The sequence below is a fragment of the Haemorhous mexicanus genome, chromosome 4 (assembly GCF_027477595.1).
Source record: "Haemorhous mexicanus isolate bHaeMex1 chromosome 4, bHaeMex1.pri, whole genome shotgun sequence".
NCBI lineage: Eukaryota > Metazoa > Chordata > Aves > Passeriformes > Fringillidae > Haemorhous > Haemorhous mexicanus.
The window spans coordinates 64,825,781-64,853,026 of record NC_082344.1 but is presented as its reverse complement, the minus strand read 5'-3'; positions in this window follow the sequence as shown (position 1 = coordinate 64,853,026).

The window sequence follows — 27,246 nt, the reverse complement described above, 5'->3', positions numbered from 1 at the left end:
TGTTCTGACCTCACTGAGTGATTTAAAGTAGGACAAATAACATGACTGTAGTGGTGTCAGCTCATAATGTGCCAAGTGCTGTCTCAGCTAACAAGATGTACCCAGCCAGCACAGGTTTTTTTCTTGCTGATACATTACCCTGCTCAGTGGGACTCTAATTCTGGGACAAATTTCTTATGTACTCTGTGAACAAATAGAAACAACCCCACAACATAACAGACACACTAATAATAATAATCCATATAACCACACAAGGTGGTGTAATTTAATGCACAATTTTTCACATAAAGCTGTATCTTAGCTATGGAAATATAAGGGGAAATTTATATGGTTTCCTATCAACACCTGGCCTAACACAGGCATGGTCTCAGACTGATTTTCCCTCTGCTTGCTCTCCTGTTCATTATTACAACATAGAGAAAGTGCTTTAAAGCCTTTGAATATGGATTTCTGCCTCCATAGATGTTTGAGTCCAAGTGAATCGTCTGATCTCTAAGTCTTCTGAGGTTTCAGATTTGTGAAGTATCTCACTTTAGCAGCTGCATTGATAAAACTGCATATACAAGCAAATTAGTAGAGACCTGAATCTTTTCCTACTTCCTCATGAAAATTCTGGAGCAAAACCAGTCAGATTGATGTGTTGCCACCATCCCAGCTGTTTCTTACCACCTCTGTAACTGTCAAAGGAATCGGGCATAAAGATACCTTTGGGCATTGTAGGGAGATCTAGTGGGATAAACTAGCTCCATGGTTGCTAGACTTCTTGTTGATGTGGATTTGTGAGTGGATTTTTTTCTTCTTCTATGATACTGGTAAGTCCTTTTGATATCTCATTGCAGAGCTTTGTGCTGAGCAGTGCTTCAATGCCCAGGAGTTCCCATAGCTCTCCAAAAGGCTACTGCAGGAAAAACCAGCAGCAGACACAGGCTCCTGCCTCTTGATATGCTCATATAAGTGAGCAGTGGCTGAAATGAGCCTTTTTTTCCTCCTGGTTTGATACTAGGAAACTAACTCACCATGGACAGAGAGGTGAGAGTGCACAGTGGCAATTAATACCAACACCTCAAATCATCGTCCTTGCATGGTAACCTAATGAGAGGAAGGGCAAGCAAAGTTCCTTAGCTTATATTTAACTAGAAACTGTTAAGGAACCTTTTAAAATTACCCCTTTGAATTCTGTAGCAAGGACACAGATAGAAAGTGTTAGCAGAGACCAGCTGCTCATGGCCCCAGAGTGAAACTTAATAGCATTTTTTGCTAGGTACCAGCTCTGTTCTGCCAGCTTCCCTCTCATTTTCTTCCAGGTTTTGACAAAAGATCTTTCCTTCTACCTCAAGCTTCAATTTTCCCAGCAAGTCAGTCCTGGTGAGAAGGTGTCTGACTTCAATATTTCTTAACAGAAACAGCGCTTCTAGATTTACAAGGCCCAAGAGACAAGCTGTGTTTAACCAGAGCAGTCTGTCTAGTAGACAGAGTCTATAATCAGAACTGTGAATTCTCACATGCTAACCATGGGACTTACTCCGCTGGTTTCTCCCTGAGGTCCTGTGGGGATCTATCCACACAGTGCACTATCCCCCACTTCCCCTGGGAACAGAGTAGTCCAGAATGTGCTAATGAGCAGTAATTGATACAGGATGATGGATTTGGAAGGCTGGGGCCAGCAGGGCTGCCAGGGGTCCCCTGTTCAAACGCGCCGTTGGAGACATGTTCCTCAGTTCCAGCCATGCACTGTATCTTTTCCTGAGCACCTGCATGAATAAAACACCTTTCTATGATGCTATTCATAGGTCCATCCTAACATATAATCTAGTGCCCAGACAGAGACTGCCCCTCAGCATTTGACTGGAAATGGAGCATTAACCCATCTGATTCTTGTATAAACATTCAAAACCATGGCAGGGGCTACCTACACCTGTTTGAATCACAGAAGCTATTCTGATGTGAAAAGCTTCTATATCCAAGAGCAGTGTGGTTAATAACTGTTTGAGGCTGTTTGAGGGTGAAAGCCTGAGTTCACTATTTCTGGAACCAAAATGCTCTCTGGGACCAAAATATTGCCACTGACACAGCTACATATCCCTTAATGAGGCAAGACAGGGTTTTGCTTTCCATCTCCGTCTCTTGCAGCATGACTTCTCTTTATCTCAGCCCATTTTGAATAAAGGCTTCAAAACTTTTACAGTTCATAAGCATGGGTACTTTTTCTCCTTTAAAATTAGGAAGATCTGTAGTTTTAATGAGTAATATGTTGTGGCAGCAACTTGAAACAAAGGTATTACGGAACAGAGGTTGGCAGCAGAGGCTGACCATAAGTTACAGTGTGCCTAATTACGCTAACAAGCTGGGTAGCAACAAGTTAATGATTCCAACAGAATATAAACCAGAATAATTGTTTTCCTGCAATTTTTTATATCAAATATCTCTTTTAAAAAAACCTACACGTTTCTTCTTTTCTTTACTATAGTCTCCTGTTGAGGAGAAGCTTAATCTATGCCTGACCAGTTTGTTGTACCCGTTAGAAAAGAGAGAACACATTGCTTATACATGGATTAAGCTGCCTGTTTCCTCACAGATTTTCTCCTCTGATCTACCTTTAGGAAAGAAGCCTGCCCAATGGATTTCTCATAGACAGTCAGCAGCATTAACTCTCAGTGTGGGAAGTTGCTACAGACCCTGAGCTGATGCAGCTCAGGCTGGCTGTCATCTTTTTGCTCACTTACATTCTAAAAGCTGCAGCAAAACACAGCACATCACAGGAGAGGAAAGGGTCCCTGAGAGCACAACTGCAGAGCTGCCTCACACAGGCAAGGTGCAGTGACACCACCCTGTGTCTGTATCAAGGGTTTTGCTGCACACTTCCTTCCTTTTTTTTTTTTTTTTTTTTTTTATGGTTGGTGGGGTTCTTTCCATGCTGTTATTCCATATTACGTAGCTTTTAAAAAAGTTAAATTCATCACTGAGACCTGGCCTTTCAGTGAGGCTCTTTGCTCCAGTTTTGGGCAAGGCTAAGGAATCGCTACATATAAAACATGGCTTGCAGCAGTTTTGACTTTTACAGTAAGGATTTGAACCAAAGTAGTTTTATGATGGTGATTTCTAATGATGGGGATCCCCATCGGGGACAGTTAAGAAAAAAATTAATTCACCAACACTGATTTGTACTTGGATAATATTTGGGGTGAAATTTTATATAAAAGTCAACAAGGAACACAAGAGTAAAAGGAGTCTTTCAGTCTTTTAATTTGCCTTCTTCCAGGGGCACAGATTAAAAAGATATGACTGTTCTAGTAGAAAGACTTTACTCATTTCTCACTCCAGAAGCTTGTAAAAATAGTAGTCTGGGATATATTTTATTTTATTTTATTTTATTATTTTATTTTATTTTATTTCATTTCATTTCATTTCATTTCATTTCATTTCATTTCATTTCATTTCATTTATTGCCTTATTTTCACAGAGTTTGCTGATCACAGAGCCTTCAAGTATTCCAGGAGTAAGTGGTCACTGAAAGAGGCCAATGCTGTGGCTCTTTTAGGAGTCCCAGTGATGCACTTTGGCATTCCCAAACAGCCCCAAGCCATGGCATCTGGCCATGCACCCTTTGAGAGGCAAGGCCTGACCTGAGCAACACCTTCAGCACCAGTAACCAGGGACCATTCCCAGCCCCACCTTGGGCCATGCAGTGCCACGACCCGAGGAGAACTCTGCAGCACCCCAGATTTCAGGCAGCATTTTTCCTCCAGATGCAGCAGGGCATTTCCCTTCCACCACCCCTCTGTACAGCCCCCTGCCCCTGTGTGTTGTGAGCTCACTCCAGAAAAGAATGTGCAATCAAGATCTACAGTTCAGACCCAGGAGCAGAATGCTGTCTTTAATTTATAAAGCATATACACAGAGTGAACACTCAATCTGATTTGTATTGTTTGTGCATATACTATTTTCCTAGTATCAACACAGACTTATGCATATAATTTCATTTGTTTCGGTTGGGTTTTTAAATTTTAAAAATTCTTTTCAGCTTCTACTGCACAACACCCTTCCTGTCTCTTTCTTTCTCTCTGCAAATTCAAATGTGTACATGTGGTTGTGCAGATAAATGTGCACACACAGAGCCTCCATTCAACTCTGTGCTTCATTGAGTTTCCCAAGCTGGGCATTTCCTATTGCCCAGCTCCAGCACCTCTGGAGATGGAACTCTCTCTATTTATGTGTGAGTTGCTTCTAAATAATAATAATTTCCTGCATCATATGAGAATTATTTCTGATTATGTTTCCTGTGGCAATAGGAATGTCAGGTGAGAAGGGCCTTCAGGGATGATGACAAGAGTTATTACTTCTGTCTTCATCACACAACTTCAAGAAACTCATCTCATCTTTAGGCTCTATTGGCTACCAGGGAACTTAAAAAATTGTAAAGAACCAAATAATTTTTAAGAGGCAAAACCACTTCATACTAACATCAAATTCAAGCAATATGCCTTTTGAAGTTCTTTACTAATAAGGCAAAAGTACTTTTGATTTTCACTGCATTTTTCCATGTTGTGCCATGTCCAGAATCTAGAAAATCTACCTGACAGATGTTTGAACACTTCAGTTAGACAAGCCAAGTAGGTTACTAAGAAATATAGGAGTTTTGTACACAGTATTATGAACAATACTGAAAAAATGTTATTATGTCTAGCAAACAAACTAGAAACAGAAACAAAATAGTCTAGGCTTTATAAAATATGGTAAATTGTGGGTTATGACATTTCCTCTTTTCATCCAATCAATTGGCCAAGAAGTAAAATCTGCACACTTTTATTTCTGTTTGGTGCAGGACATGCTGTTAAACATGATTCCATTGTGACTGAAGGGTGTCCTGAAACAAATCTAATGACTGGGTGGTTGATCAATGCCATCTGCTTCCAGGACTGGAGAACTCCTGGTCTGAGAATGTAACACAGGCATTCTCAGAATGCAGTCCAGCCCCAGGACTGAGTGGTCAATGATGTGAGGACAACTTGTGAAAGAGTCTTCAAAGGACAGAGTTTCAAAGGTGGAACTTGGCATGCAGGAGCAGGGAGAAATCTCCAAGGGTAGGAATGAGCAACAAAAAAAAATTAAAATGCCAAATGTGGGAAACTGAGACACAGGAATCAGTAATGCAATACAATCAGAAGTGTATGGTTGAGAGATCCCAAAAAGAGGCGGAGAGGCTTTACCAACTTGTTTGTGCACATGTTGGATAAAATGTCACATTCTATTTGCTGTGTGTTTTGGATGGCTGAAAAACTCCTTGAAGTCTTCCAACATTTCACAGGAAAAGATTCTGGGATTTTTCCTGGGGGTGTCAGAAGGGGGAGGGGTCTTTTTTCATTTAACATTTTTAGTATTCAAATTAGAAGACTTTCAGCATCCTGGGGTGAAACTCAAAAGCCTTTCCCTAGGAAGCCTGGGAGCATATCAAAAATCAATGGCATGGAGGATGGAAAAAGTTTCAAAAATGTGAGACTGGCAGGAAATACTGGCACATTTCTGTTTGATATTTGCTTTCTTGGCATGCAGCTGCTCTTTTAGCGCCAATGGAAAATCCTTTAGTGCCAAGCCACTCTCAGATAAATCTGCACACAAATACACTTTGAATTGGCATGTAGCTTTTGAGATTAAGTTTTAACCCTTGCCAAAATATGCATTTTTGGATTCTAGCATCTCTCTTAAGTTAATTAGGTAACTTTATAATACTAAAATGCTACACATGACTGATTTGAATTTGATGCATCTGAGCTCTGCAAAATCAAATGAATGGGCAAGAGTGAAAACACCTGACATGGAAGAACAAACAACCAAGGCTCTGAATTTTGTAGAGACATCAAGGAAATTGCAGCCAAAAAACTACACAGCCAAAACCTAATCTCTGGGGATGACTGAGTCCCATTACTAGAGCGGAGGTGATCTTCACATGGGTGGGAATGTGGAGAGGTTGAGGAAACATAAGCAGATCTCACATCTAGTCAAGTCTACAAGCACTCCTTACATCTAAGGAATTTTAAAGCCCTTTATCCATCCTTATTAAATCTGTGCTTGCACTATAACCTATTAAAAATCATAGACTTTCAAGTTCAACCTTCAACTGAACAGTCTGTATAATCCTGAAAGAAAAAACTAAAACTTTACATCATTCCAGAGTCCATGGTTTTCAGCTTAGCCTATTGACTGTCCAGTCCCCAGGCTGGTCAGTGACTGGGTGGACGTTTACTGCTGTCTGTTTTGCTAACAAAGCACTTTTGTGGGAATATCTCAGATCAGTAGTGCTCCCTGTAGCAACCTGGGAGCCAGTACTGGAGGTCCAGGTCATGCAGGGATTGAACATAACTGCATTTCAAAATAATAAAGTCCATGTGGCACTAAGGACACAGGCAGGGCAGGTACACCACTGTAAGCAGAGCCATGGGCACTGAACCAGGGGTGTGGTGAGGATCAGGAGCCAAAGCCAGAGAGCACAAAGAAACATCTATAGAGCAAAAAAATTATGGTTAACACTCAAAGCCTGGAGCTGGATCTTTTGCCCATTTCCCAGTTATTTCTTCCTTCTCATTCATCAGCATCATGCAGAATATTGCTCAGGAAGGGAAGGTTCCTTGCACCCTCTTTTTCCTCACAACTTTGCAAAACAGCTCTTCTGATAGAGGGCATCTCTGCTGTCAGTGGTGCAATGAGAACCTATTGGCACTGTTGGGAAGCTGGAGAATACCACTGGATCAGCTGGAATTCTTGAAATTGCACCCTTTTTCCTGCCAGTATGTGAAGACAATATAGTTAATTGCAAATAAATGAAAGGTATGAGAACAGAGATCAACTCAAGAAATTCTGCTGGTGTTGTTTTTATATAGAGTTTAATTAGGCTGATTTTAAAAGGCTAAGGCACATGAAATCAGCCTGAATCTGAATTACCTGTATTCCATAATCCCATTATTATACCTCATCAGAAAGCAATTACTTGAAATATAGCTTGCTCTAAACAGTCCCTTCTTGGCAGCAGTAGAACAAAAATCTTAAAGTTCAGCCACATCAGCTAAGACAAAGCCTAGTGCTGTTAAAAACTGCAGGGATGCAAAGTCTTCCAATGTCATGTAAGAATAATATTAACATTTAGCAAAACACAATGGACATTCTATTCAATAAGGTGTGACATATCTTGTTTATGTCATTTATCTCCTCTAATGTTGCTTCTTTGGCTTCAAAGCAGCTAAGTCAGAGAACCCTAATACAAAGTCTCTAGACCAGTATTTGTAGGCCTAACCAATGCATGAACAATGTCAGACTCCAGATTATTCTGTCTGCGCCACTGCAAAATGACTTGAAATTGTAGATTTATGAAAAGAGGAACATCAGCTGTCATCTTAGCTTTCCAGAATTTGGCTAACTTGCTTCAGCCCTGTCAATAAAAGTAGGTTTTATTAACAGAGCAGGAACTCAAAGGAATTGCTTGAAGCCTGTTTCTTAGTTACACAATTTATGGTATTCAGAAAAATTCACCAAAAATATGTCAGGGGAAAAAGGTTGTTTCATATATTTTCTGATCAAAGAGCTTATTATTTAAAATACTGTCAGGTTGTCTTTCATCTTCAGAGCTGGCAAGCATAGGAAAACATATTGCAAATAAAAGCAGCCTTCCAAAATGTCATACTGATTATGCATTCACAAGTCAGCTACTTGAGGCTCAGCGAGACAACAAATATCACAGAGCCCACTATGTGTTTTAGCTGTTGGTTTGAGAGGCTGGACAACTGCCTTTTCTACACATATTGCCAGAACAGCCACGTCACAATATGTATAACCAGTGACAGTGCTTCCTAACCTATACATTTAAGTTTAGGCTAATTTCTTTTGGTGGTTGATAACTATGGTAGAGACAGGAATCAAGTTCCTAGCATTTTATCACACCTCTTCTTTCACAGGACATATGTTGACATGTTCTGTAATTTGGTCAACTATTATTTCCCCATGCTATGACAGCAACTACCATATATGACAATTTGGCTCTAGGAACTTAGAAAAACTGCTGTAATACATGGTTAGACACTTTTTGTGCATGCAGGATCTTCTTCAAAGTTATGAGATGTTGCCCAGTGTGTACCTTTCCAACATTAATGAGGTGTTGAGAAATAAAAGGAATGCATTTTAAATTGTAACTATTAATGTGCAACTATTTACTTCTACTGACTTTAACAGTTTTTCTCTCTCAGAAAAAAATCTTTAGTGTATATTTTCATTAGTATGGTATCCTCAGAAGAACAGGGAAATTGAGACTATTTAATGTCTCTTGAAAGAATGCTTTCAACTGCTGAGAATGGAGGGGAAAAGCCATGGAAGTAATTTGCTACTGAATTTCTTCATAATTACAGGCTTACGACACATGCAAAAACAATGAGTCTCCTTTTGAAATTTTACGTGGGTGAAAGGTGAAGATCAAGCTGAATTGGGTCACTTGTTTACTCTGACAGTGATGACAATCTTAAATACATAACAATCAAGAGAAGCCAAGAGCCACATTGACGTAAATGAAAATTAACACACCCTAAATTTCAGAAAAGCCTAAAATTACTCTGTCTTTCTTTTCCCAAAATAGTTTCTGCAGATTCTGGTAGCACCAGTAAAAACTGATAAAACATCAATATAGCTTAATTATCCCCATATTTTTTCATGTCCATATAGTCTGTGTCTTAGTAATGCCCGTTATGACAGCCTTTTTTGTCTTGGAAAGCTGGCAATAAGTTAATGTTTGGTGATACACAACAATTCCACTGAATTGCTGTGTAGTGGTATAGGAATAAGGTTTGTGAAGAAGTCATTTCATGGTGTGCCACTGACATTTTAATCCACTGATAGTCTTTATCACACACAGGGAGGAAATTCTTCAAGGATGGTGAGGTACTGGAACAGGTTGCCCAGAAATGTTGGGGAAGTCTGATCCCAGGAAGTGTTCAAGGCCAGGCTGGATGAGGTCCTGGCTGAGTGGATGGTGTCCCTGCTTATGGCAGGGGGGTTGGAACTTGAGGATCTAGATCATCTTGAAGGTCTCCTCCAACTCCAACCATTCTACAACTCTATGAATTTCAGGTGAAATTAGAATCTCTTTGTCAGAGAGATGGTGAAGGAATCATCATTCATCAGGACCAGCTCAAGGTCCTGCACAGACCAAAAAGCATCACAGGGGTTCACACATGTCTCTTTATAAATGTAAAGATGGTGTTGATAGGATTTCTCCTTCTGAGGAAACAGAATGATAAATCTTTATAAGCATAAGACACACCAGTTCCATATTTTTTCCTAAGTTTTTAGAAACAAAATATTAGATTCAACCTACACAATTCACACAATTCATCACTTCATTTCCTGTTTTAGCCCTGCAGAGATCCACCTTGTGGATCAGCAAACTCTCCTGTTTTCTTTGGGTAGGAAAGGAGCCTTTTTGTGCTCAGATAGAATTATTTTGTAGGAGTCATCCTCTTGGGGATGAAGAAGCAGATTTTAACAGGTTTTACATGGTAAAGAATTAGAGACTCCACATAACCAACTAGAGACCAGGTAAATTCAATGAGCTCTTCAGTGTCATGCTGAGGACTTGTGGCCATACCTGCTCTCAAATCCAGAACTCTAGGAGCCAAATAACTTCTGTACAAGATTTTCCTTATTCATCACCATGAAGACCCAGATCTTGCTTAAAAAGTTATCTAGGGAGGCCTATAATTATAATGAGGGGTATTTTTAAGAATGTGTCTTGAGAACACCTTCCAGGTGATCAAATCAGACTGTGATCTCAACAGTGTTACTAAAAAGGACAAGCATTAGAAAAAAGAACATCATTTCAGGCTGAAAAAAGAGTATCTGTTATGAACTAGTGAATTAACATTTTCTTCTAGATAAAACATAATGGCAGCCTACCCAGTTTGTCAGGATGAACAAAACAATTTATTAGGTTTCTTTCATCACTAATTTTAAAAATCATGTATCTACTTTAACAAGATGGGAGTTTTGACAAGGGCCGACAATAATGATGATTAGGACATACCCTTTTCACTTACAGGGTATTTTTAATTTAAATATATAACATTTTTCATAGCATTAACAGTATTTGAAAATATGCTGAAAAGGTTATTGGAGCAAGTCTAGATCTGTCTATTATGTAAACATGGGGAGTGCACATATATATATCAGTAGCTTAAGTGTCTTTTGTCATAATGGCATTTAAGCCTTATTTCATGTATTCTGAGATTATTTTTAAAAATCTGTTATCTAGGAAGACAAATCACTTCATGGGAGTTGTTCAGCCATTTGACTAAAAATTACTCTTTACCCCAAGAATCCTGCAGCTGTTCTAGCATAAAACTTCAAGTCAAGGTATTGTAAATACCAGGAATAATATTGCAATTATTTGATTTAAAGTGTATTTGTTTACTTTTTTCGGTTCTCTACATTCTTAAAATATAGTTCTTAAAAGTTATAACAAGAACTAATTTAAGTAGCAGCTCAAAAATGCAAAGAACTCAACTCTTTTTCATCCTTACTATGTTTGGTTTTCATTTTGTAAAATGAAGTATGAAATGAAGCCTGAAGCACAAAGATTAAGAAACACAACTGTAACAAAAATGTCACCTTTCTCAGTATATGATTTCCTGCTTCTTCTGATCCCAGAATTCATTTCCCACAGCAGTATACCTGTTTCTCTGCACAAACATATGGGCCAGAGGTTGATTTCTCATCTGTGGAAAAAGCTAAGTACAGCAGTATAGAATCTAAATACATTCTTTTTGCAAGTTGCCTTACTTACCTACACATACCAACACCCATCACTCCTGCAATGGGATGGTCAGACAACATGCAAAGAAATCTCTTTTTCCAGAAACCTCAGCCTAGCAGTAATTGTGGGTTTGCAGGAATAACTTTGTCACAGGAATTGACCTAACCAGAGCCTAAAGCAAGGAGCAAACATTCCATTTGCCTACACAGCTCCCTGACATCCAGCTGCCTTCTGCACACCCTTGCACAAGTCAGAGCAATAACTTGTCCTCCTAAAAGCAACTGCTACTTGGTATTTAAAAAAAGAACCGGGAGGCTTTGGCTGTACTGATCCAAATGTTGGTTCACAACACAATCAGACAAAGACAGAAATGGAATCAGGAGGAAATAATGAAAAGTGCTATATCAAGAGCCCGTGAGAAGGTTTGTTGAAAAGGGAAAATATTCTAATTATATTGAAGTGGTTGAATACAAAAGTAAAGATGGTTCCTAAGCCAGCAACGCCATGAGGCAATTTTGATGGTAATTTTTGTATTATGACATCAGTTATTTATAACTAAATATGTGCCCTTCTCAAGATTAAAATCATATGATGGAAACAGAAGTTAAAATAAATATTTTCCCTATTAGCCTGTTTGTGATTTTTGAGAATAGGCTTTCCACTAAGCCTGCCTTTTGTCTCACTGGATGTGAATAACAAGATTAAAACTTCAAGGGCTCTGTCCTCAGCCAGTTTACATTTCAGTACAAGAGCTGAGGCTTTGGACTAAACTATTCAAAAGCTCAATTGTGTTTTTAAAATTCAAACAATCTTAATATTTTAATATTCCCCCTCGGGTTATTGAGAAAAATCAGATTTAATACTCACCAAGCATCTGATTTATATAAATATCTTATAAACTTTAATACTGGTGCCTTTGCGCACTTAAAAGCCACATGGGATATGAGAACAGGGAAAAGTTGCAGAGAAAGTCAGTGGGAAAAGATCTGGTTTCTTAGTTATAAAGCAATAAAAAGCATGCATTTAAAATTACATATTTTAATATTTCACATAACCTGTACTGGATGGTGTGCAGAATGAGGCTGTGGGTTCTGAGCTTTGCATGTGCTTGTGGATGGTAACGAGTCCAGGTGGGGGGCCCTCGCTGTGTGCTCAGGCACTGTGTGGTCAGGCACGCCTGCTGAGGGCTGGGGAAACATCATCCTGCTGAGCTCAAACTCCATGGCCACTCCTGCTTTTGATGGCATTCATATCCCTCATCTGTGGGATTTACCATCAGTAAAGGTGACTGGGCTGCTGCTGACACTGATGGCAGTGGTGTCATTTGCTGTATAGCACTAGAGTGACAGAAATCATTAGAATGCATCACCTGACTTGGACAAAATTCCTCCCTGCAGAGAGGGTTGATATGAAATGAGTGTACTGCAGAAGTTCCAGTTAAATCTTCAAAATAAGCTGCAGGCTGGGGAACACCAGAGGGAATCCGTGGGGATGGAGCAAGAGGAATCAGAGAGTGGAGCAAGGTAAAAATGTGTCAGGTAGGCCTCAATGACAACCCTTCTGCATGAATCCTGGAGGATGTGAGCACTCCCTGTGCTCCCCTGGAGATGGAGAGGAGAGATGGGAGGTGTCTGAGGGGCTTCTGGCACTGGGATAGCCCTGTGATGGCCTGGGTGTGCAGAGGGAGGACAACATGCACTAGGGGATTGAGGAAGGAACTCAAACCCATACCTTTATCTGATGTTATCTATTGCTGTATTGCTTCACGGCACTTGAAAAAAAGGTCAATCCTTTTTTTCCAGGATTGACTGTGTTACCCTATGCTGTGAGAGGGCAAAAGCAAGGCCCTGTGCTGAAAGCTGCCATTGACCCAAGAGTGAAATGGCAAAGAGCTGCAAAATGCCAACAGCCACGAGATGTGACAAGAGCCAAATCCCACAGTGGGTGTTGGATCCATGCAGACCCCTGGCTCTGGTCAGAACAGCACTGTGCTCTGATGTCACTTTGGAATTTAAGTGGTTTTAAAGCCAAAAGAAACTGACTCTTATCACAGAGCAAGCATCTCCCCAGAGCAGTGCAACAGCACAGTTACACTGGAGCCATGCTGCAGGGATAACTGGTGAAGCCTTCCCGTGATGACAAGCCCCCAGCTTGATGCTCCCTCTGGAGCTCTCACGGCTGCAGAAGCCAGGAGACTCAAGAGAGAGGCCCATGGAAAGGCAAAGCAAGGGGCAGCCTCTGCACAGTGTCCTCCTCTCCTTCCACTCATCTTGGACAATATCACCATAGAGGGACCATCACAGGATCACTAAGAATTAAAAGAAACTTATAAAGTTATTTAGTTCACTCTTCTTTCCCCCTTTCAAATGCAGGATCAAATTCAAATCAACTCGTGATAGATGCTTTTTCCCCTGTCCTGAAGGAATTTCTAGCTATGGACATTACTTAATTTCCTTAGTAATTTGTTTTTGTCTTTTTTTAGCCTTTACCATTAGACATTTTTCCCCAATAGCCCACTAAACTAGAAAATTAAAGATCATCATTCATTTCAGCAGACAGAGAAGCACTTTTTCCCTTCCTCACTGAGGAACACTTGACACGTTTGAGACTCCTAGGACATCTTCCAGAACACATCTCCTCAATTCCAGACTGGGAAAGGCAGGCAGATGGTAAATTACTTACACAGGAAGCTTATGTGTTGGACTATTGCACCCAAGTCTGTTAATGTAACACAGATATAACAGGATAATCCACCAGGAAGAAGCCCTCTACTAGGAGCAATTATTTCAACAGTGAAACTGAGCAAATAGTAAATATTAGAAGAATCCAAACATTTTATTGAACTCTGTGCTCCAGAACTGACCTTAATCTGATTTATAGAACTTCTCTTTTGTTGTCAGACAAAGTGGTATATGATCCATAACTTCAGAATAACAGCTAAAGGATTGGGAGTGGCAGTGCTTAGTTCTGATAAACTACTGCTCCATGATCCATTTTGTACATGCCACTCTTGCTGGAGACAGATGTGAAAATGGAAGAGGTGATTTGCACATTGGCCAAACCTTTTGTCCCATAAATATTAAATTTTATAAATATAAAATGTCCAGATGATCCCCAAAAGGCAAAATATTGATTTCAATATTGATATTGACTTCTCTAAGTCTCAGATGTGTCCATGTCTCACTGCACACTGAGACCTAAATTCACCCTCTCTGAATCATCAAACTGAGGTCCTATACAGGCAATACAGAAATACAGGACTCTCCAGAGAGCTGCAGGAAAATCATTCACTAATTGCCCATCAGCTTAATTGAGGAATTAAAGGCAATTTTATTCCCAACTTTGTCGCCTCAGCCAACCCAAAGCTCTAATTATGTAGGCCTAAGAGAGGAATTTGAGGAACATGATCTCCTACAGACACTGCAGGGGCCCCTAGCCTACATGCAGTGATGGCAAAAACTTTTTCCTGCATACCTTGTCCTGATTCCTGGCCATAGCTTGTCTATACCAACTCCGCTGCATCCATTTGCTCTGATATCTCTACTACATTGCATTTATGACACAATACAACAATCCAAGCTTTTTCTTCTGCAGAAGTGTTAGCATTTGGAGCAACATGAACAGAAAACCAATTCTGAAACAAAGGAAAACAGGAATAATTTTATAGAAAATATCAAATTATAGAAAATGTCTGTCTTTCTAGAAGAAATGCAGACATACAATTGTGTAAGCAAAGAAACAAGTTTTATAGCTTGTCAATAGGTATAACTAGACCTAAGAAACCACTTTCAAAGCCTGAGATTTATTTACTACATGCAGAAGACATGGAATTTCCCACAACAATGTCATCTCAGAAGTTCTGCGTGTTGACAGTAACCCAAAAGCTTTACGCCCCCAGCAATCACTTCAGTGACCTGTGCAAAATAAGTAGATGGTCTCAGCTCAGTTTCCAGATGTAAGATGGCCACAGTGTGGGAATCTCCATTAAAATTAACAGTAGTTGGCAGCTATGCCAGCAAGGTCTTACACGTCCCCTGGGAGCTGGGCAGGAATGGGAAGAGCACGTTCAGTGTACAGTCACTGATAAGAAGCTTGCACCCTTGCTAGTCTTACAGTACAGAAACCAGTAATGGCCACACAGCTTATTTACAAATGCAAGATCTGAAGTTGTTTTTTTTTATTTCATCTTACAGCATTTATTTCTCAACACCCTGAGTACCTGCACAACATTTGTACCGCAAACCTAAGTTTTGTGAAGAAATCCTCATTTTATGTATTTCTACCACATAAGGGGGGAAAAAAGATCAAATTCAAACATCTGTCCTAAATAAAATACAACACAGACTCACAAATCTGACAGAGAGTTTGGTTAGCAAAAGCTTTATTAAGATAATGCAGGGCACATTGTTTTTATAGCTGGGATGTGGCTGCTGAGGCAGTGGAGCCAGACCCTGCTTGGACAGCAGATGGTGTCCTACTGTAACACTAAGCTCCAGTGCTCAAAGAGGAATCTTAAACCAGCCTTTAAAATACTCTCCAATTTCCATTTAATTACTTTAATTGGCTTTATAGGCTATGTAATAAAAATGATGGATCTGTTTAAGCACTAGGCTGAATTAAAAGGTTTAGTGTGTCAAAACCAGTGATTTTGAAATATATTTGAAAAATATGAGTATTTTCCAATATTTAAATTAACTTTCAAAAAATGTTATCATGCCACTTAGATGCCTGAGCAGTCCTTTTCAAAGGTACCACAGGCAAATAGCTATTAAGAATCTCACTGAGTGTCAAGGGAGTCAAATGCTTCCCAGTTCTCTGGGCCTTGGAAAATGTTCTCCATACAGAAAAGTTATCTGCATATAATGAAAATATAATAATGAAAAATCAAAACTTGCCATTGTTCCAATAAAGGCAATGCCAAGATTTCTGAGCCTTCATGGGAAAGGACTATTTTGTTTCCTTCTGTGCTGTACAGCATCTTGTGCTGTAATGCAACTTGTTCAGTGGGCATCTGGTCCCTATTGTAGCTCTCAGATACCAACAGTACAATTAAAACTCCACAGGAATTATATTTATTCCTGATAAATTACATATTGTTGCTGTAATAATAAATCTAAAGGAATAATTTCATGCTTTCACTCCGACCAAAGATATTTTTCCTTGTATGTTTTTTTTTCCCCAGTCTTTGGGATCTGCAGAAGTTCCCAGAATTTTGTGACTAATGAGGTGAACTGGGCGGTGAAGAGAAACCTGTTATATTAAGAAGCTCCAAGTCTACTGAAGCCCCTGGACTTCAGGAAAGGAGATAGGTAAAAGTGAGAGATCCTTGTAGGATTTCCACTTTGAGGAGCCCTTCAAAGTGCTGCAGCACAGAACCTGAGTCATGAGAGAGCCTGGTCTGAAAACCCTTCTCCAGATGGCCAAATCACAGCTGTGGTCACTGTGGGGTCTGATGCATTGCAGCAGACCAGTGTGACTCAGCTCGGAGATATCTGGAGTTTGCAAGCCTAGATTGGATTTACTGTCACTGGGAGGGCAACATTTGTTGGGAACAGTTTTGTCATTCATACTGGGAGGTGATGAAATCTTTGCCTGCTGGAGCAGATAATCATCATCTTGTACAGCCAAACCCAGGCTGGGACAGGGAGTCATAAATGGTGTTATGAATCCAATCATCACTGAATCTTTGCTGTTTGGGTTTTTTTTCCCCACACAGAGACTCTTGTAAAATTTGACTGTCTTTTTGCTTCTTTCTGAAAAAAAATATTTTTCCTCTAGCTCCAAGTTATGAGAGTAGTCTCACTAATTTTGGTGAGATTCTTCACATGAGAAAGCACTCTGGACCTGATCCCTTAGAGAAATAGGTTAGGAGTAACAATATGAATGAGATACCTGGTTTTCAAAAAATGATTTTATTTTCTTCCTCATCCCAGATGTGAAAGAGGATTCGGGGGTCAATATTCTCCAAGAACATTTACAGGACTTCTTCAAAAGCAATAAAATGATGAAACCCAAAATCTGCAAATTGTGGTGATTTGTAGTGCTTTGATTTATAGCCCTGTTGGGTTTGGAGTGAATGATTTCTACAGAGACCAGTCCCTCTAATCGGAATTTTACAAGAAACGGATGTGCTAAAAGAAACAGAAAGCTAACAGGGCTTCTGGTTACATTTTCAGCCTGATTTATAGAGCTGTAAAACTCTCTGTATCAGGGAGCTGACACCAATTTCTAGAAAGCTGTGAACATTTGTTTCCATCTGATTTTCCTGCAGGGCTCCTAGGCCCACTTCTTTCCCAAACGACCCCAGTGAAATCCATGTCAGGTGTTTGAGAGTGTGGGACACTGGTGAAACAAGAGAGTTGGCAGCAAAGGAGAACAAGCCAGTCCTGGAATGTCAATTTTGGGGACAGAAATGTACTTTTAAGGAATCAGGAAAGGAAAGGGGGCCAAGGTGGGAGCAGGCATTACCAGGGTTGGAATGGCTAAGGGAGGTCTGATCTGGCATGGCAAGGGATGCTGCAGAGCTGAGTGGTGCCTGATTGAGGACAAGCAGGTACAGGAGGCAGATGGCCAAGCCTGGAGCTGCAACAGCTATGCCACTGCAGCAACAACTTGCACCCTGGTAGATGCAAATGTCACCTGCATGTGGATGCATTCAGAACAAGGTTGTGAGAAGAGGAAGAACTGGAGAGAGAATGGGCAACAAGCCAAGGACAGGAGGTGCATTCTAGTCAAGGCTGCAGCCTTGGTTAGTGCACACAACACAGCACAGGGATGTGGTAAGCCTGGTCAGATAGGCAGAGAAGTGCCCGTGAGCTGTGAGCAGGGAGGGGGTGGCTGGAGAAGTGCCGTGGCTGCTCTCCTCTGCAGACCTCACCAGAGCTGGGCTGCAGAGGGGGACACGCACTTAACAGGCAATGCCCATGGCAAGTTTGACAGCAGAATTCCCCTAGGAGAACCAAACCAAAGCAGCACATACACCCAGGCACGTGCAATGCCGGGGCATGGATCAGGACAAGGGTCAGGAGAGGAGAGATGCAATGAACTCACAGGTCGTTAGTGGGTGGATCACCAAGAACTGTCCTCTGGAGCTGGGCTGTGATTCACAGTAAAACATCCATCTCCCTCTGGGAGGATGCTAAACTATTTGACCCACAGCAGGGAAAAGCTCCACAGCTTGGATATTTCCAGTTCTGCTCCTTCTGATAGCTAGAATGTATAGAAATGTTTGTTTTGCAGTTTCATGCCGTAAAGGAAGATGGTGTAGAGGTTCAAACAAAATGATCTGAGGTCTCTTTTGAAAAGGTAAGCTGTTCCCCTCCAGAAAACAAGTTATGTGACAGTCACAGGTTTTTACAGGTGCTTGAACTAGCATTCCATCTAAAGAGATTTACAGACGATTTTAGTGAAAAGGAAAAGAGAGAATTACTTTAAACCAGCACTTTTAAGCCTAGTGGATCTTCATATCTAAAGTCCTGATCATCCATTGTTGTAAGGCCCTCTACATTCAAAGGCACTTAGCAGGATGCCCAGTTGGCAAAGGTTTGGGGATCGAAGTCTGAGGTATTTGTGTGTAGGCTAACAGGCAACATAAAATGACAGCTTCTGTTGATATAGCATTTAATAAAATGTTCTTACCTTGTTATGCTGTTTAAAAAACCCTATCAAGTTGTCTTACTGTATAAAATTATTAAGTATTAAATACATTATTTTATAAAATGGTTTAGAAGTATGTTGAGTTATTTTGGTTTTAGAGTGTCAAATTTAAAAAACAGATACTAATTAATAAACCAAGATGCATTGTATTGTACTAAGTGCAGCTCCAAAGTTTATTACCACTTTCCAAGGATTTACTTTTTTTATCTAAAGAGAAATGTATTGGTGTCTTAAATTTAATAAAGATCACTCTTACATGGTGAAGCCCTGATCCAGCAAACACATATGCTTATGAGTAATTTAACTGCATGAGTAACTTCGTATAATTCAGTGGGTGAGAGAGAAGCTGTGATCCATGGAGCTCCTAGCATGGATAAAGTTTTTCGTGGGCACAACTGCTTGCAGGACAGGAGCCAAGTACAACACTTGAACAAGTTCCCGTCTAGAAGAAAAGGCAAATGAATACGTAGTAAAAAGCAATTACATGCTATTGCATGTTCTAACAACTATATATTCTACAATAAGTCCACAGACACAATTGTGGGTTTGAAGATACTCACCCATAATGGATGGATAATGAATGGAGAGGTGGAATGAAATGGAGAAGTGAAAGGAACACAGTGTAACTCTCTCCATGTCTGAGCATCTCTCTAATTTAGGTGTTTCATAGATGCAATAGGTACACACAGGAAATACGCTAACAAGAGAAAAGGGGGCTGCTCCCAACTACCATCTTTGGACACTGAATGAAGGTGTTGTCTAAAGAGAAATTGTTTTGGTCTCTCAATATGTTTTAGAGCACCTAAGGCAGATGCTTTACAGGTGCTCAGTATGGTCTGTAAGTGAAAAGCAGGCGTCTCTAAAGATTAAAAAAGCCTTCTGCTACACTTGGGACCCTGACACTACCTATGCATTTTCTATCAGGTAACTGCTAGCCAGAACACTAAAGCAGAGCCAGATTTCTCCCATTCCTTGTTCTTCCTGAGAAACCCTTGGCTGTGTGGCACAGGGATCCAGCTCCCACAGGAGAAGGGGGGGCTTCAGGCCCCAGAGGGGGAAAAGGCCACTGCCCTGGGAGGTGGGAGTGCTGGCTTTGAACTCTTTGTGGAGGGCAGCCCTGCTTGCTCTGAGCTAGGCTGCTGTGCTCTGTTTCAGCTGTAAATTTTTGAGAGTGATGCCCACTGACATGTCTGATGTGGAGTTCAGCACTTCCAGCAATGGGGCGCAGGTTGAGTGTCTTCACACCCTCACTGTGAGCTGAGCTTCCTTGAGAGAGAGCCATGTAGCTGCTGACTTTCTGCTTGTTAGGAGGTGTTGTTATGGCTTCAGGAAGCTGTGTATTCCAACACAGGAGCACCAGCTGGTTCTAGGCAGCAGAAGGCATGCCAAATTTCTCTCCAAGATGTAGGCACCTGGGGCTTACCTGCACCCCAGGACAAGCGGAATCCAAATGGCCATCAGCTCTCCCACAAAGCCAAAACCCTACAACTGGGAGAGACTGGATAATTTCCTTTTTGGCCTGTCCAACTTATTAAAATGTGTGTGAATACCTTTGGTCCCACTGGGCCTGGCTGTGGAAGCATTAAACACTCTGCAAGTTCTCCTTATGAATTGCCAGTAAAATAGATGGCTTGCAAATGTTTATGTTCCTGCACTTACCTTGCCCCTATGAAATAAATGCTGCTGCCAACCACAATACAATGCACCCTATGTCTTCTGCAGTGCTCTTGCTGCTGTTCACTCTGAAATGCACCTTTAGGGGTATGTTTCTACCTGTCCACCTCCCTGCCCCCAGCTGTACTTAGGCAATCCCTGCACGGAAGAGGCTGTGTTTGCTCTGTTTACACACAAGACATTCTCTTTTGTTCCACTGCATGCTAACTGCCTGTTTTTCCCTTTGCACTGCTTTTTTCGGTTCACATTTCTCTGAATTTGCTCTCCTCTCTTGCTGAGCTCGGCTGTCTTACATCCTGCACATCTCCTGAAAGTCCTTCCAGGCTGGATGCTGCCGCAGTGTGGTAGGAACTCTACAAAAGGTGCAGCTATTTTGCCAGCCTTTCTTCCTGGTGCATGCTCGGGATGCACACAGCTGATGACTGGGTCTTTTGTTCAGGTGTATAATATCTAAAGTATATAAATGCGTCCTTTCTGTTCACACAGAAGGAAAAGAACACAAACAATACTTAATGAGCCCTTCCTTCTCATTTGCAATTAAAATTTAAAATAAAAAATCCTCTCATATTAACACAGAGTTTTGTGATGGGGCAAGTGCCACTGTTTCCTAGAGTTACAGAGTTCAGTGAGCTATGACTTTCTAACCACTTCTCCCTTGTCACACCCTTTTTGTCAGTGCAACCATCAGCAAAGGTCGCAGCTCTAAATCTCATCAGCAACTGATGCAGGTTTTAAAATGTCATGAAATGTTTTGTGACACATAGCCGAGGGGAATGGAGCTATGGGCAATGGAAGAAATGGGGAATAGGGATAATGAGGAACAGATAAGCTAATACCACCTCTAAAAGCCTGGAAATGTGAAGCCACATATTCAGGCACATTACAGCCACTTCACAAGTAATCAGGTGCTCGTTACAGGTCTGAACGTGCACATACCTGAATAATCAGCGGTGCTGCTGCCACTGAGTTTATATCCAGGCTAAACACTCACGCAGGAAGTTTCATCTGAAGGGAGCAGCCAGTAAAAGTAAGGGTTAACCATACCTGCAACAGAGAAAAGCTTTCTACTGATCATCCAAATAGTGCCCCTTGTGTGTTTTTTCCCCCCTTACGCAAGAATTGCTTTACTGTTCTTTGAATGTGAGCTAACTTTGCTTATCAGTACCCAAAAAGCAAGCCCCTGCAGGGTCCCTGCTGACAAACGCTGCAAGGCACTCATGTCCTTTCCTCTGCCCTGAATGCAGTAATCAGAGAGATGCAATTTTCCAGTAGTGCTTGACAGCTTACATCAAAGGCACAGAAACTGTTTCTGGACATTGAAAAGATAAAATTCTAATACTAACTGATGCCTCCTTCAGTTTTTATTGCCGTTCAATGTAAACAGATGCTGCTGTTTTTGAAAGCATGTGTTCAGATCTGTCAAAGTGTATGTATGGCAGGGGTGATATCTGCCGTGGCAAAGGCTGGTATTTGCCATCGTGTACATATTCTTGATTCAATCATCTCCGTGGCACTAGCCCTGTGTGTGTGCTTACACAGATGTCTGTCTTTGCATGTGCATGCATGCAAACACAAACACATGCATATGCATGAAATGGAAACTGTAACCCAATCTTAACCAGGGGTTTAAATTAATTGTAATACATACACACACTTACAAACATTGGGCTATATTTAACTTTCACATAAGCAATGTAGAACTAATATCTTCTGAGGAGCTCTGCAGCATATGAGTCAGCCCCAAAGCCTCTTAGTTAGCCCATGGAAAGATGCCACTGACTTTATTGGGCTTTGGATCAGTCTGAAACCAATGGCTAATTGTCTTGTATAATATAACTTTCCCTTCCAGCAAACTTAAGATAAACTTATATTCTAATTCCAACAACTCTATAATTTTTTCCAAACAAATTCCTTATGGAATGGAAATGCACATTCTTGTTCTGGGCATTTTTCAACGTTTTCGTGTTTCTTTGTTTTGAAAATTGATTCAGTTATGTTAAACATTATGCAAGCTTGAAAAAGATCACAGTTTCCAACTATGCAAAGTGAAATTCTCATGCATACATAGCTCAGAAATAAATGTCATTAGCAACTTCAAACTTGGCTAGTATTAAAGCCATCTTTGAGGAAAGGTAAAAAAAAAATCACATTCGGAGAAATTCAGCCTGAAGTTTTAGAGAGTAAGAATAATTTAGGATTATATATCCATCTCAGCTTTCTCATTTTATTTAACATCCTCTACAACTTTCTATTTGCTTTCCAGGTGTATTGAGATGGATTTATTTGAGTATGGATTTATTTGAGTATAATTTGCAATTATTTAGAGGGAAAACTAACATTCTTGTACACGTCTTCTTGAACTAAAGGGAGAACTATCTGAAGATCTACATTTGAACTCTGAGCTATTAAGACCATTAAGTTCATCCTAATTCAGGTATCACATCTGACAGAAATGTAGTTGGAGTCAAGTAATTTTTAAGAAACTAGTCTTGAAGAATCTTTTGACTGCCAATCCTCCTTTGAGTAATCTCTAAATTAAAAATCTGAGTGAGAAATTAATGACTAAGTTTTCTGAATGTAGATTTTGCACACACTGTTAACACTTAAGCTGTATTTTAAAAGAATGTGGTTGTGCTAATCACTTAAGTTCACATTTGGATTATTATTTATATCAGTGGTATCTGATATGATCACTGTTGTGGAGTCATCATGCTGCTTTCTGGCCCTGTAGGGTCTCAGGTGATGGGCATCTCACAGGGTACTCGAGTTTGGGTTCCCTGAAAAGAGGCAACAGAGAACATCTCTGCTCAATAACACACAGTCTGCATATTCAGGTGGGTGCCTACAGTCTTAATTCTAGGCAATTAAAGTGCTAAATTGTTTTGAAAACCACTGAATCCTGTTTCTATGTCTATTCCAGTCCCATGCCATGTGTATTGTGTTTTGCAACCCTGTATTTTGTTTTGCAAATAGAATTTAGTGTGTATTATTTATGTAGCCTCCTACCAAAAGAGAAGATTGACGATGTCACAGAAAGAAAAATCTTTGGTCAGACTGACAACATCTACAACATCCCACTGTCTCTTCTTGTGGTGTACCACAGACTCGGTTTTCAGAGTAAGTCTAAAGCTCATTATGAGGTTTAGAAAAGCATTTATGGCTTTTAGTGAGTGCAGTGTGAGGAGCAGATGCTCCCCAAGACTAATGCACACAAGCTTGCCATAATGCAGGGCAAGTTTCAGAGCCTCCCTTGCTGATGTAAATGGGAACAGTGCCATTGGCTTACATCTAAATGCAGTGTAATGTAAGTCAATAACCCCTTGGGTTTTAAAGCATCCTTACTTCGGTATTTGTGTTAGCTGATATTTGCATAATAATGCCCAATGCACACAAAACATTGCATCAAAAGAAAGTTGCTCCTTCCCTCCAGCTTGTCTTTTGGAAATAATTCTCTTTTCCTCTGTTCCTAGACTTCCCCACACCACCCGAAATCTTCCAGCTAACATATTTTTGCCATCCTTTGCTACCAGATCTCTTTCCCTCATGCTGCCACTTCCTTTCTCTCTGACATGCAAATGGAGCCTGAATTATAGCAAAACCTCTAAATACTGCCTCACCTGAGTGCTCTTTCTCTTTGTACCCTTACACTGGGCAGCAACAGTGGTGGTCAGAAGGTCTGGAATGTGTTTGATGTTATGAGGTGCCTCTTTCTCCAATATACATCGCATGCACACCCACCCTGCCTGTTGCTGTGTGCTCGATGCAAACACAACAAAAGCATTGCTCAATTAGGCTGAAATGAATATTTAGTTTGGGCTGCATCTTTTTTGTGCCTGGGCGCCTGAATTTCAGGTCTGTCCGGTGCTAATCACTGTGATCCCATTGTCTGCCCCAGCTTTGATGAGAATGGACCATAGACATAGAATCAATCTCGGATTTTAAACATTGCACTTACAGAACTATCTCCCCAAGGTTTGTCTCACGGCTCACTGGCAAGGCCTATACTATGGAAGCTGGTAGCTTTGATGGCTCTGTGACATATGCAGATTTGTTTCTCTTCTGAGCTAGAGGAAATGCAGATGTTGTTGTTCACATCGCCGTCAGAACTGGTTGTGGGCCGAGGGGACTCCGTCGCGCCCCGGGCAGCAGCGCACGGGTGAGCCGGAGCCCGGCTCCGTGAGCAGGGGGATCCCCAGCAGCGCCACTCCCCAGATGAAAAGAGCTTCGCACGGGGGGTTTAATGCACATTTCTGGTCGCACGAGGGAGACTGGGTCCAGGTAGCTGCCTCCTCGCTTTCCCTTTAATCACTGCAGGGTGGGAACCGGATCCGGCCTGGAGGGATAAAAGATCTCCGAGATGAAGAAGTACAATGGAGCAGGGTTAACGTCGATCGGTTTACTGCTGTAAGCAAATCACTGCCACATCTCTCTGTGCTGCATGTTAAAATTTACAACTCGTAGTTAAATGAGTCAGAGCTGTTGCTTCTGGTTCTGCCTCCAGCTTCTCCTGCCACATAGCTGGACAGACAATGGGTCCGTGTTGCAGAAGGGGCCTCGGGCCAGCCTCAAGGAGCTGTGTTGCAATGCCCATTATCGCAATGCCTCATTTTTAGGCTCCCTGCTGTGGAACAGATTGCTCAGGCCAGGGACAGACACCACTGTGCTTCACATAAGGTGTGGAGAGAGTTAAAAGCTAATAAAAAAAAATTTCAGAGGTCCACATACTCCTTGGCTGAGTATATATATATTCTACTATAGATACATATGTATAGATTATATAGATTTAAATATAGATAATATGGATATAAATAGATATAGATATATAGTGGGGGTCAGAACTGTGAAAGGCAGGAAGAAGGTGTCTCTTTACAGACTCCTTTACAGTTCAGGGCAGAAGACATATCAGCCTGCTTTTTGTGAAGAATTAGAGAGTGAGTGAACTACCTCATTGCATCCAGGAGCTCTTTGGGTACAAAATATTATATTCCAAGCAGTGGAAGACTTACTCACCAGTCACCACTCTGCTGGATTTAATTTGGACAGCCCCATGACTACTCTGAGGAGTGTCCTGGTCTCAAGACTGCTTATGCAGCTGCTTTTTCTTGCTCTCTCTGGCCACCTCCGTGTCTAATATAAAATCAGATGTATCATTAGAAGAGATGAAGAGCAATTACCTCTGAGTCTCTAATAAGCTGGTGATTGGTATTTTCACTTTGCATAGAGAATATCTGAGTTCAGCTGTTTATCTAAATTCAGGCAGTACCAAGGAGTTAGTGCCAAGCATCCCACTTCCTCCTGAAGGTGTCCAGACAGTTTGTTCAACAGACCTTTCACATCCCAGATTTTTAAGAAAAAGGTCTGATTGACTCAGGAGATTCACACAAAATGATGAGCCTGGATTTAAGCTTATAAGCACTACTGAGAAGCACTCATCCCCCTCCCCTTCCCCTGGCCTTTACAATGGCTAAGTTAGGCAGCTTCCCTGTTTTGCCTCTGATTTCTTAAGATTCTGTTCTCAGGCACAATCCTGAGCAGCAGGAGGCTGCTGCTGCGCCTAACTCACTTGCTGAATTTAGCCTGCCCTAACTTTAGAAAGCAAGATTTTAAGCTCCCACTTCGCTTGAGCTCTACGGAAGACTTTCGGTAAAGTATTCAATAGGGCACCGATTGGTGTTTAAAGCGAATGAGCGAATTTGGAAAGAAACCCCCAAACCACGAGAAATTCAGAGCAGATGACAAATGTACGGTTTAACCAACGATTTGCGCAGCAGGTTTACCCGGTAGTCACCTTCTCTGTAGCTAAAACTGAAGCTAAAGCCTTTCCGTGCTTTTTAAGCTCTCAGCTCTCGCTGTGTGCCACTCTGCCTTTCTGCCGCAGCCGGAGCCGGGTGCGATCCCGCGGCGGTCCCAGCCGGGGCTCTGGAGCTTGCACGGAGCCGGTGCCGGGAAGATGCGCCCGGGCGCTGCCCCCGTGTGCGGGTAACGGAACCGGTCTCCTCCTTTGTGGGAATAAGAGTAAAAAAATAGCTTTTATTTTGTATGTGTTTCTGCCCGTGCTTGCTCCCTCTCCGTGCTCTGGCTACTGTGAGCTGTATTTGCTGCGCCCCGTGGAAAGTGTCTCACCAGGGCACTATCGCTTTCCCACGGCAGAGTCAGCCTCGGCTGAGAGTCCGTGGTGGGACGTGGATGTGCTCGGGGCCCCTCCGCTTTCTCTCGTCTGTCTGCCGAGGCTCTCTAGGAGTGCATGTGGAGATATGCATGGAGGGGAGGGGGGTACCGCCGTGACTGGGGAGGGGTGGCGGGGGAGAGGGGAGTTATTAGGAAACTTTGCTTTGGCTACTCTCTATCCTTGGGGCTGCGTGGCGCCAGCACCCTCAAGTTGAAAGGAAAACAGCCATTCTCACTTCCAACTGCCCACTGAGATCCTTAAGGCGACAAAGACACAAAAGTGAGTTTTATTTGCTGGTAAGCCAGAGGCAAGAAAAAAGAAAAGCCAATTCCCCCTTAAAAAGAGCCGACAAATCCTTTTTGCTCTTTTGTGTGAGCTTTTCCTATTCACATGGAGCGTTCATCCGTGTGATTCCCAACTTATTGTCATTACTTAGTTATTAATTGTTCTCATCTGGGTTTAATTGAGCAACCAAGGACTTTAGCCCAAGGGTCAGGGGGAAAACTTAAAGCAAAGACATGTTCAATAGGAATCCTGCGCTTCGAATATCCACCCCGAGTTAACATAATGTAAAAAAAAAAAAAAAAAAAAAAAAAGGCAAACAGAGACAAAGCGGAGAGATTAAAGGGTGCCGCTTTGCCCGGAGTCTCGCGCCGCAGCGCCCAAAGGTGCCGGCAAAGGGGAGCAGTGCTTGCGAGGAGCCAGCTCCAGGCAGTCCCTGTTTAAAATCTCTCTTCGATTTTAAGGGCATCTTTAGAGGATAAACCCGGTCTCCTGAGCGATTAGATCTCCCCAAACCCGCGGTCTAATCGCGCAGAGGCTAAGTTAGAGAGAGAGATAAGCAGGAGATATCCAGCCTTTCTCTGCCAGAGACACAACGTGGGAAAAAGTCTGCTCAGAGCTTTCCCGCTCCGGCGCGGCGTTGGGCGCTGGGGTCAGGATCACAGACACTGTCATTTGC